This window comes from Bos indicus, chromosome 8 (genome assembly GCF_029378745.1).
Source record: "Bos indicus isolate NIAB-ARS_2022 breed Sahiwal x Tharparkar chromosome 8, NIAB-ARS_B.indTharparkar_mat_pri_1.0, whole genome shotgun sequence".
Taxonomy (NCBI): domain Eukaryota; kingdom Metazoa; phylum Chordata; class Mammalia; order Artiodactyla; family Bovidae; genus Bos; species Bos indicus.
The window spans coordinates 1888797-1899852 of NC_091767.1; the positions used below are offsets into that span (position 1 = coordinate 1888797).

Genomic DNA, 11056 nt, shown 5'->3' on the forward strand with positions numbered 1-11056 from the left:
TCTAAGGGCCTATGAGATTTATTCCCACAGCCTTCTAACATTCTTTCCCTGGAAGATGGAAGAAGAGGGACATGAAGGCCAAGGCCTTTGGGGTCTGGGTAGAACTGATGCCATCTTGTTTGGCAGCAGATTAAGGGTCCAGAAGCAAAGGGTGAGATGTTGGAACTGAGGTCCAGAGAACAGCAGCTCTCAGATGCCTTCCTGAAGCTCCTTCTCTATTAACTACCAGAGTAATATTAGCAAGTTGAGCGTCAGATCTGAATGTCCTTAGACTCCTCAGCTGATCTCCAGGAGACATCTGAGCGGTTATGGTATCAACCTGGGGGAGCGTCAAGCCAATTTTCTCACACTCTTGAGAAAATTGTGTCCCTTATAAATGAAATGTCAAAAACAAACTAAACTTGTGATGAAGAACCATCTTCTGCCACTTTTGTTTCAACAGGGGTTCAAACATATTAGAATGGAGAAGAGTTTTATGTGATTAAAAGGGGAAATCTGAGAGAGTCTTAGTTGCTAAGCCTTCTGAGGTGAGGCTTGTGTGATCAAAATCTCCCTAATTATAACTGTAAATCTTTGGTACATTTGGTTGTCTTTGGTTGGCTTCCAGGGGACAAGTGAGCAGTTTCAGGACACTTCAAAAGAAGAGTTATTCAACATTAGGGGCAGAGGGTTTTTGTGGCCAGTGATTCATGGAGTAAGTTAGGATTGGTGGCAGTGACACTTTTGCTGTACGAAGAATCTGACTGCCATGATAACAGTTCCCAGAAGGACCTGACTATGGAAAGTTAAGGCTCTTTTCTGAAATTCTTTAGCAAAGGCTGCCTTTGGACACTAGTTAGTAATGTTGTGCTTAGTTGCTGATTTGTGTCTGACTCTTTGTGAGCCCACCAGGCTCCTCTGTCCATGAGGATTCTCCAGGCAAGAATACTGGAGTGGGTTGCCATGCTTTCTCTAGGGGTCTTTCCAACCCAGGGATCAAACTTAGGTCTTCCACATTACAGGCAGATTCTTTTACTGTCTGAGTCACCAGGGATGCCCAGTTAGCAATGGAGAGGTGTTTCTAGAATGGCAGGTGTCAGAGTGGGTTGTTGGGGTGTCAGGACATCCAGGTTTTGTGGATCACTCCCATTCTCAGTGTGAACAGTCCTTGAGTAACAATGACCAGATGCCTACATCAGGGTGAGCACAGTGCTGGGGCAGCGCAACAAGGAGACGGGAGGTGTTGGTATAGAGGTCTTTGCACCAGGAGACTCTAGATTAAGAAAGCATGCATCAGTGCAGTTCACACCAACTATGGGCCAGGAAATTCTCCATCTCCTCTTGACCCAAGATTTAGTGTTATCCTAGTTATCAAAGCTGGTCTGGCAAAGGGAAGAGGGGGAAGCCGAGGCCAGTTTTGTGGTCTGCGGATGCACCTCTTGAGCAAAGACTTGATTGTGGAGCCTGCTGAGGCTCTGGTGTCTAGAAGACGGCCTATCCAAAGTTCTGAGAGAGTCTTTTAGGCCTCTGGGATACAGAGTAGTGTGTTCTACTGGTAGCCTGAGCCAGGGATCAGTGAGGGAACCATAGAGCCTTGCAGAGCGGGGAAGTACATTCCGTGGTCAGAGCACACGCTGGAGACAAGGAAGTGGGTGTAAACCCAGGGCTGTGAGTGTCTGGGGCACGGGAGCAGACCTGTCCTCCTCTCACTATCTCTCACCCTTCACTCACTCTCACAGGTTTGCAGAGTCCAGGCTTCTTTCACTCTTTTCATTCTCCATCTTCTCGCTGGACAATCTCTTTAACATACAAACCTTCAAATACCTTCTCTGCTAACAAAACTAAAGATGTAAGCCCCGATTTCCCATGCTTACCCCAAACCCCACAAAGAAAAGTTGTCCTTATATCAAACCCTCAAACAACTACATAAGCTCATAACAGAAACTCCTCTTTCCATGAAGCAGTTCTGTTTTTAAAGATAGTCATCATGTACATTTTTTTGGACAGACTAGCATGGAAACATATACACTACCATATGTAAAATAGATAGCCAGTGGGAATTTGCTGTATGACTCGGGGATTTCAAACCAGTGCTCTGTGACAACAGAGAGGGGTGGGATGGGCTCGAAGGTGGAAGGGAGGTCCAATAGGGAGGAGACATTAGTATAGGTATGGCTGATTCATGTTGATGTATGGCAGAAATTAACACAATATTGTAAAGCAATTATCTTTCAATTAAAAATAAAATTTAAAAAATAAAATTAATTTTTATTGGCATATAATTTATTTACAATGTTGTGTTAGTGTCTACTGTACAGCAAAGTGAGTCAGCTGTACATATACATATATCCTCTCTTTTTTGAATTTCCATCCCAGTTAGGTCATCGCAGAGCACTGAGTAGAGTTCCCTGAGCTATACAGTAGGTTCTCATTAGTCATCTATTTTATACAGAATATCAGTAGTGTATATATGTCAATCCCAATTTCCCAGTCCATCCCACCACCCCTCCTCCCTTGGTATCCATACGTTTGTTCTCTATGTCTGTGTCTCTGTTTCTGTTTTGGAAATAAGATAATCTGCACTATTTTTCTAGATTCCACATGTATGTGTTAATACACAATATTTGTTTTTCTATTTCTCACTTCACTCTGTATGAAAGTCTTTAGGTCCATCCATGTCTCTACAAAGACCCAATTTCATTCCTTTTAATGGTTGAGTAATATTCCATTATGGATACGTAGCATATCTTCTGTATCTCAATCCTCTGTTGATGGACATTTGGATTGCTTCCATGTCCTGGCTGTTGTGAACAGTGCTGCATTGAATATTGGGGGTACATATATCATTTTTTAATTATGGTTTTTCTCTAGGTATATGGACTTCCCTGATAGATTAGTTGGTAAAGAATCCACTTGCATGCAGGAGACCCTGGTTTGATTCCTGGGCCGGGAAGATCCACTGGAGAAGGGATAGGCTACCCACTCCAGTATTCTTGGGCTTCCCTGGTGGCTCAGCTGGTGAAGAATCTGCCTGCAAAGTGGGAGACCTAGGTTCGATCCCTGGGTTGGGAAGATCCCCTGGAGAAGGGAAAAGCTACCCACTCCAGTATTCTGGCCTGGAGAATTCCATGGACTGTATAGTCCATGGAGTTGCAAAGAGTTGGACATTTCTGAGCCACTTTCAGTTTCACTTCTGGGTATATGCCTGATGTGAAGAATCGACTCATTGGAAAAGACTCTGATGCTGGGAAAGATTGAGGGCAAGAGGAGAAGAGGGTGACAGATGGTAAAATGATTGGATGGCATCACTGACTCAATGGACATGAGTCTGAGAAAACTCAGGGAGATAGTGAAGGACAGGGAAGACTAGGGTGCTGCAGTTCATGGAGTTGCAAAGAGACACGACTTAGCGACTGAACAGCAACAACTGGGTATATGCCCAGTAGTGGGATTTCTGGATCATATGGTAGTTCTATTTTTAGTTCTTTAAGGAACCTCCATACTGTTCTACATTATGGCTACTATTATATTACATAAATTTACATTCCCACCAATAGTGAGAAAGGGTTCCCTTTTCTCCACACTCTCACCAGAATTTATTGTTAGTAGATTTTTTAATGATGGCCATTCTATCTGGTGTGAGGTGCCACCTCATTGTAGTTTTGATTTGGATTTCTTTCATAATTTGTAAGGGATTATGCATTAAGAAAATGTATTATTTGCTTATGTTTTTATGACTCAACCTTATCATGAGAAGAACTTTCTAATGTTTTTGAGAATTGCTAGGTGTAGAAATAACAATTACTTGTCTAGTCAAGCTCTTGTTTTTTTTTGTCTAGCCAGCTCTTGTCATCATTTGGTTCGTCAGCCAATTAATGTTGGAAATTTTAATCAAATCAAATTGTTTTTGTTACTATTGTTGCTGATGTTAATACAGACAACATTAGTGAGTAAAAGAGATTCAGGTACTTAGGACTTTCAAACAAGTAGCTGTATTTTGAATCAAGTGTCTAGGAAAGTCACAAAAAGTATTTATGCCTATCAGAATGGAAGATGGAGTCAGGTAGAGGAACAAAAAAATGGTGCTCACGTGGACATGGGGACTTGCTCTGGTTCCTGGTTCAGTATGTTAGTTGCTCAGTCGTGTCCAGCTTTTTCTGACTCCCCGAACTGTATTCTGCTAGGCTCCTCTGTCCATGAAATTCTCCAGGCAAGAACACTGGAGTGGGTTGCCATTCCCTTGTCCAGGGGATCTTCCCCACTCAGGAATTGAACCTGGGTCTCCCGCACTGCAGGCAGATTCTCTACCATCTGGTTATCTATTGCTATTTAACAAATACACTCAAAACCTAGCTGCTTAACAGTCAGTCATAGAAGAAGCTCTTCCCTGGGGTCCCTGGGATGTGGTCTCAAGGAGGCTGGGGATGAGTCATTGGAAGGTTTGACTGGGCAAGGCATCTTCAACAGTTCTCCACGGTGGTGGCGGTTGATGCTGACTATAGGCTGTGGATTGAAGGGCTTCTCCCCTCGGCCTCCCCACTCAGCCTCCCCACAGGGCTTAGGCTTTGATTTGTTACATCTGAAACAGGCACAGAGTTAGTCCTCCTGATTTTAGTCAAGGCAGTCATAGGACACAATTAGACCAAACAGTGTGGAGAAATGAGCACTTCTAGATGGAGGAGAGAGAGTCACACACAGAAGAGTGGGTAGGATGGGAAATACAATGGAGGCAGTCTGTGGAAAATACAATCTTCTATGTCCTATGTTACTTATTTTTTTTCCCCACTGTGCTATCAAACTCTGTCACCATTAATTACATCTGAGGCTAAGGACAGTCTAGCAAGCAGATGTTAGCCCAAATTTTCCATGCTTTTCCAGATAGGTATAAGTTTTTTTTCTGCCTAAGGGCAAGATTCTCTGCTGAGGACTATTTCTTTAAGGTCTGACTTTTCCTGTTTCCCGTAATGGATTTATGAAATCCATTATCTGACTTTTCTAATGTAATCAGCACAAATATTCAATTCTTGCAATAAGATGAACTTTGCTGCTTTGACAGGGAATTTGTGGTAGGATCTATATAAAAGTGATTTCATGATCCTCACTTATTCAGGGGCAGATTTAAGGGAGAAAAGAATCCCTTCCAGACACTTGTTACCCACTGCATTCATAACGTGAAAAACCACTCCTTTCGGCCTGAGGTTTGAGTCTGCAGCTCTTACTTGGCCTTGTAATGTAGTAACAGTAATTGCTGCTATTTTTTCAGTGCTCATACTGTGCCAGGCACTGTGCACGGAGCACTGGATACAGTTAATTTTATCACTTAGATACTCTTGTGGACAGGTGACAGGCAAATACACAAAGCTAGTAAGTCACGTGAGAACCTGAGAACTTCATATGGGGTCCGCTTCAGTTACGAATTTACATTAGGCCAGAATCCAGGCTGGGTTTAAGTAACTTAATGCAAGGTTACTCTTACTTTATTTATAATAAGAATAGTGAACATTATGAAGGGTGTATATCATGTAACGTAAAGTAATGTAATATAAAGTAATGCCCCCACAAGTCAGTGGTCAGAGCAGACCATGCTGAGGAGCTCAAAGGTACAGTTGTGTTGAGGGACCACACCGTCCCTCAAGAAAGGGTTCACCCTGTTGCCATCCTGGGCAATTTCTCAGTGGGCCACAGCGGTCAGCCTCTGTGATATAGGAAGTCGGGCCATGGCCCACCATTGATCTTCTTTCATCTCTAAATAAGTTGAATCTTTCCTATTTGGGCTGCAAGTCCACTTACTTTGATTTCTAATTACTTCTGGATGAGAGTAACACATGTGGGAATAAAACCACACATGTACAAATAAACGCCGCTGACCAGCGCGTCCTCTTTCCCGTGCTTGGCATACACTTACACACATCTACACATGTCTCAGGAACTTGGCAGCTGCTCTGCATGGCTAAGTTGGCATGTCTGAGACAGATGGGACTCCAGGCCCTTTGCTGAAATGCTTATGCCTAAACCAACATCTCCTCAAGCAACAAAATACAGAAACTATAAGGGACTAAAAATAACTTCATGCATGCCCAGTTTGGGAAAATTATAGACAAAAAGATACAAAAAGGCCAGAAAGCCCAATTGCCACTTCTGAAGAGCTGGGAGCGAAAGCAGGGACTACACGTGCTCCCTGCAGTCACCACCACCGGGGGAGGGTGGTAGGCAAAACCCCTAAGCCACGTCTCTGACTGGAGCCCGGGGCACATTGCTACCCTCACCCCATGGAAAGAGCCAGCTCCCCACCCCTGGCCTTGGGGAGTGAGCAAGGGAAACTGTATTTGTTTTCACTGTATTTCCCTGCTGCAGCAGGGACCCCAATAAAGCCTTGCCTGAATCTCTAGTCTGGTTTCTGATCAATTCTATTGATTGCAGAAGGCCAAGAACCCTGGTTGGTATCTTTGTGTTTATAACTGGGGAATGGTTCAGGTGCTTAACCCATGTTAAGGAAATGGGTGAGCATCACATTAAAAAAAAAAAAAAAAAACAACAAAACTAGAATGGACTTTTCCACAAATTGCTTTGTATTTATATTTTAACTTGTATCTGTCATGTCCGTTTGTCATTTGACTCAATGTTGCAGTCAGTAGCCAATGCTAGACCTTCCTTTCTTCCTAAAGTCCAGCCTAGAGTCACCTTCACTACCAAAAAGAAGAAGAGAATACCATCACAACTTGAGGTGAACAGTTGCAAAGGGACTAGTGACCATTATTGGCTTCAATTCAGAGACTGGAGAACTGACTCAAATAAGGAAAGTGTAGCAGTTATGGCACCCCACTCCAGTACTTTTGCCTAGAAAATCCCATAGACGGAGGAGCCTGGTAGGCTGCAGTCCATGGGGTCGCTAGAGTCAGACACGACTGAGCGACTTCACTTTCACTTTTCACTTTCATGCATTGGAGAGGGAAATGGCAACCCACTCCAGTGTTCTTGCCTGGAGAATCCCAGGGACGGGGGAGCCTGGCGGGCTGCCGTCTACGGGGTCACACAGAGTTGGACACGACTAAAGCGACGCAGCAGCAGTTGCCTGGGTCACCTTTGCATCAGATCACCAGCTTCTGTTTTTTATTTCTTAGGTGAAGTCACATGATGTTGACGTGTAACATGGCAACAAAAGGATGTTCTAACAAGTGGAAGGGCATGTCAGTCTGTTGAGTTGGAGCCCGTCTTTGCTGAATTAGATAGGATTTTATCAGGAGGTAGATGAAACACTAAAATAGCAGCACTATTTGAGGTAGCTCAGTGCCCTAGGGCTGTACCACTCCTAGGTACAGGACCTGAGGAGAGAAGCTGCCCTGCAGGGGCTGCGATCTGGGCTGGAGGCAGTCGACCAAGGCCACCTTGTAGGAAGAGAGCCCAGGTCAAGCACGCTGACCTCACCCTCTTCTCTTCGTCATCTTGGTAGAGATGAAACCTCTAATAAGGGTAGATTTTCAACTTTTATGAGTAGCCAAAGAGAGAGATTGTGTGGCCAGGAACCCAGATAAAATCAAAGACTCTACCATCATCACTAGGTTTCTGGGGTGGGATGATGAATGGGAACATATTAAGGCATTCCTACCAAAGTTTATAGCGGACACGTTAGTCTTTTCCCACTAACCATAAAAGTCAATCACAATTGCCATTCAGACAATGGCAATTTGAGTTCTAATGCTAGCCCATGTCTCATCTGGGAATAATCATGACACCACATACTTAGTATCTTGAAAAATTCCTATCTTTCAGTGACATCTGCTTCAGGAACAAGTCTTGAGTTATTGTGGACAGCCCTGCCTGTGGCCAGTAGATGCCAGAAGCATATATACTAGAGAGCTCAGGACTTAATTTGGGTGTAGTTTGGAGTCTTATAGGAGAGGCACAAAATAGCCTCTGATCTCTGGTAAAGACAGAAAGGTCACAGAGTAGCCATCATCACAGGAGAATACTATACCTGGCAAAGCTGCCCTTCAGAAATGAAAGAGAGAGAGACTTACCTGTGCAAAAAAAGGCTGAGGGAGTTCCTTGCCTCTAGCCCTGCCTGACAGGAAATTCTAAGGCTGTTCTTCAAGTGGAAATAAAAATTAATTAACATGAAAAAATGTACAAATGTGTAAAACTCACTGGTAATGATAAAATATAATCAAAATCAGATATCCTCTAATATTGTAACTGTGGTTCATAATTCACTTACAACTCCAGCTTAAAAATTTAAAACAAATGTATTAAAAATGTAATGATAATAATTTGTTATTGGATAAATAATGTAAAAAAAGATGTAAAGTGTAACATTGATAACGTAAAATGTGAGTAAGGAGGAGAAGTAAAAGTATAAGGTTTCTGTATGCTGTTAAAGTTAAGTTGTTATCAGCTTAAAATAAAAAAATACCTTATAACTTTAAGGTATTTTGTGTAAGTCAGGAAAACTATAACATAGTACTGGAATTTCTAGACAGAGCAATCAGGCAAGAAGAAGAAATAGAAAGCATCCAAATCTATGAAGAAGGAGAAGGGGAAGGGGAAGGAGAAAAAGAGGAAAAGGAAGAGGAAGAAGAAGAAGAGGAGGAAGAAGAAGAGGGGGAAGAGGAGGCAGAGGAAGAGGAAGAGGAGGAGGAGGAGGAAGAAGTAAAATTTTCTCTATGTGCAGATGACAAAATCCTATGCAGTAAGTCCCCTACATACAAACGAGTTCTGTTCTCAGAGCACATTGTTCAGTCCAATTTGTTGTAAGTCCAACAAAGTTAGCTTAGGTACCCAACTAATACAATTAGCTATATAATACTGTACTGTAATAGTTTTATAATACTTTCCACACAGATAATATGTAAACAGCAAGCAAAAACATTTTTGATCTTAAAATACAGTACCTTGAAAAGTACAGTGTACAGTAAAACGGCTGACACACAGGTGCTGGCATGGAGTGAACAGGCAAGAAGAGTTACCGCCTGGAGGAGGGAGAGGAGGTGGGAGATGGTGGAGCTCAAAGATTGTCAGCAATAGGAGGCAGGGGCAAACTGTAGTTTCACTCATGCCTGATGTTGATGGAATGTGTGTTCACATCTTTGAAAATTTGCAACCTGAAAGTTCATTTGTAGGGGACTTACTGTATGTAGGAAACCCTAAAGTAAAAGTGAAGTGAAGTTGCACAGTCGTGTACGACTCTTTGCGACCCAATGGACTGTAGCCCACCAGGCTCCTCTTTGTGACCAGGCTCCTCAATCCATGGAATTTTCCAGGCAAGAGTACTGGAGTGGGTTGCCATTTCCTTCTCCAGGGGATCTTCCTGACCCAGGGGTCGAACCTGGGTCTCCTGCATTGTAGGCAGGCGCTTTACCATCTGAGCCACCAGGGAAGCTCAGGAAACCCTAAAGATGTCACCAAAAACTCTTAGACCTAAACATGCCTTTAGTAAATCTCTAGGATACAAAGTAAACATACAGAAATCATTTGCTTTCCTGTATGTTAGCAATGAAACATCTAACAAAGAAATAAAACAATCCCATTTAGAATATCATCGGTAAAAAAATACTTAGAATAAATTTAACCAAGGAGTGAAATATCTCTACGTTGAAAACTATGTCTCTGATGAAAGAAATGGAAGACACAGAAAAATGGGAAGAAAGACATCCTGTGTTTATAGATCAGAAGAATTAATATTGTTTAAATGCCCAAAGTTCTCAAAGCTGTCTATAGAGTCAATGCAATTCCTATCAAAATTTCAATGTCATTTTTCACAGAAATAGAAAAAAAATCCTAAAATTTGTATGGATTTATAAAAGAGCCTGAACAGCCAAAGCAGTAATGAGAAAGAAGAGCAAAACTGGAGTCACCACATTTCCTGGATTCAAGCTGTGCTTCAGTTCAGTTCATTTCAGTCGCTCAGTTGTGCCCAACTCTTTGTGACCCCATAAACTGCAGCATGCCAGGCCTCCCTGTCCATCACCAACTCCCAGAGTTCACTCAAACTTATGTCCATTGAGTTGGTGATGCCATCCAACCATCTCATTCTCTGTCATCCCCTTCTCCTGCCCTCAATCTTTCCCAGCATCAGGGTCTTTTCAAATGAGTCAGCTCTTTGCATCAGGTGGCCAAAGTATTGGAGTTTCAGCTTCAGCATCAGTCCTTCCAATGAATACCCAGGACTGATCTCCTTAGGATAGACTGGTTGGATCTCCTTGCAGTTCAAGGGACTCTTGAGTCTTCTCCAACAGCACAGTACAAAGCATCAATTCTTCTGTGCTCAGCTTTCTTTCTTTCTTTTTTTTTTTTTTTTAATTTAAATTTATTTATTTTAATTACAGGCTAATTACTTTACAATATTGTATTGGTTTTACCATACATCAACATGAATCTGCCACGGGTGTACACGTGTTCCCAGTCCTGAACCCCCCTCCCACCTCCCTCCCCATACCATCCCTCTGCTTTCTTTATAGTCCAACTCTCACATCCATACACGACCACTGGAAAACCCATAGCCTTGACTAGACGGACCTTTGTTGGCAAAGTAATGTCTCTGCTTTTGAATATGCTGTCTAGGTTGGTCATAACTTTCCTTCCAAGGAGTAAGCATCTTTTAATTTCATGGCTGCAGTCACCATCTGCAGTGATTTTGGAGCCCCCAAAATAAAGTCAGCCACTGTTTCCACTATTTCCCCATCTATTTGCCATGAAGTGATGATGGGACTGGGTGCCATGATCTTAGTTTTCTGAATGTTGAGATTTAAGCCAACTTTTTCACTCTCCTTTTTTACTTTTATCTATACTTCACTTTCAAGCTATACTTCAAAGCTATAATGGTATTGGCATAAAAAAACATAGACCAGTGGATCAGAACAGAGAGCCAGAAATAAAACCCTGAATTTACAGTCAACTAATATTTGATGAAGGAGTCAAGAATATTCAATGGAGGGAAAGAATAGTCTCCAATAAATGGTGATGGGAAAACTGGATAATCACATGCAGAAGAATGAAGTTGGACCCCTGTCTTATATCACCCACAAAACCCCACTAAATCAGAGAGTTAAAAGGTAGTCCTGAAATTGTAAAACTCCCAGAA

At 42.4% G+C, this 11056-nt stretch overlaps 1 non-coding gene across 1 annotated transcript; it reads right to left on the bottom strand.

Annotated features, from left to right (window-relative positions):
• Positions 1–9279: 9279 nt before the first annotated feature.
• Positions 9280–9352, bottom strand: TRNAC-ACA (transfer RNA cysteine (anticodon ACA)). Its single transcript has one exon. It is a non-coding gene; the product is annotated as a tRNA-Cys (tRNA).
• Between the last annotated feature and the right edge of the window lie 1704 nt (positions 9353–11056).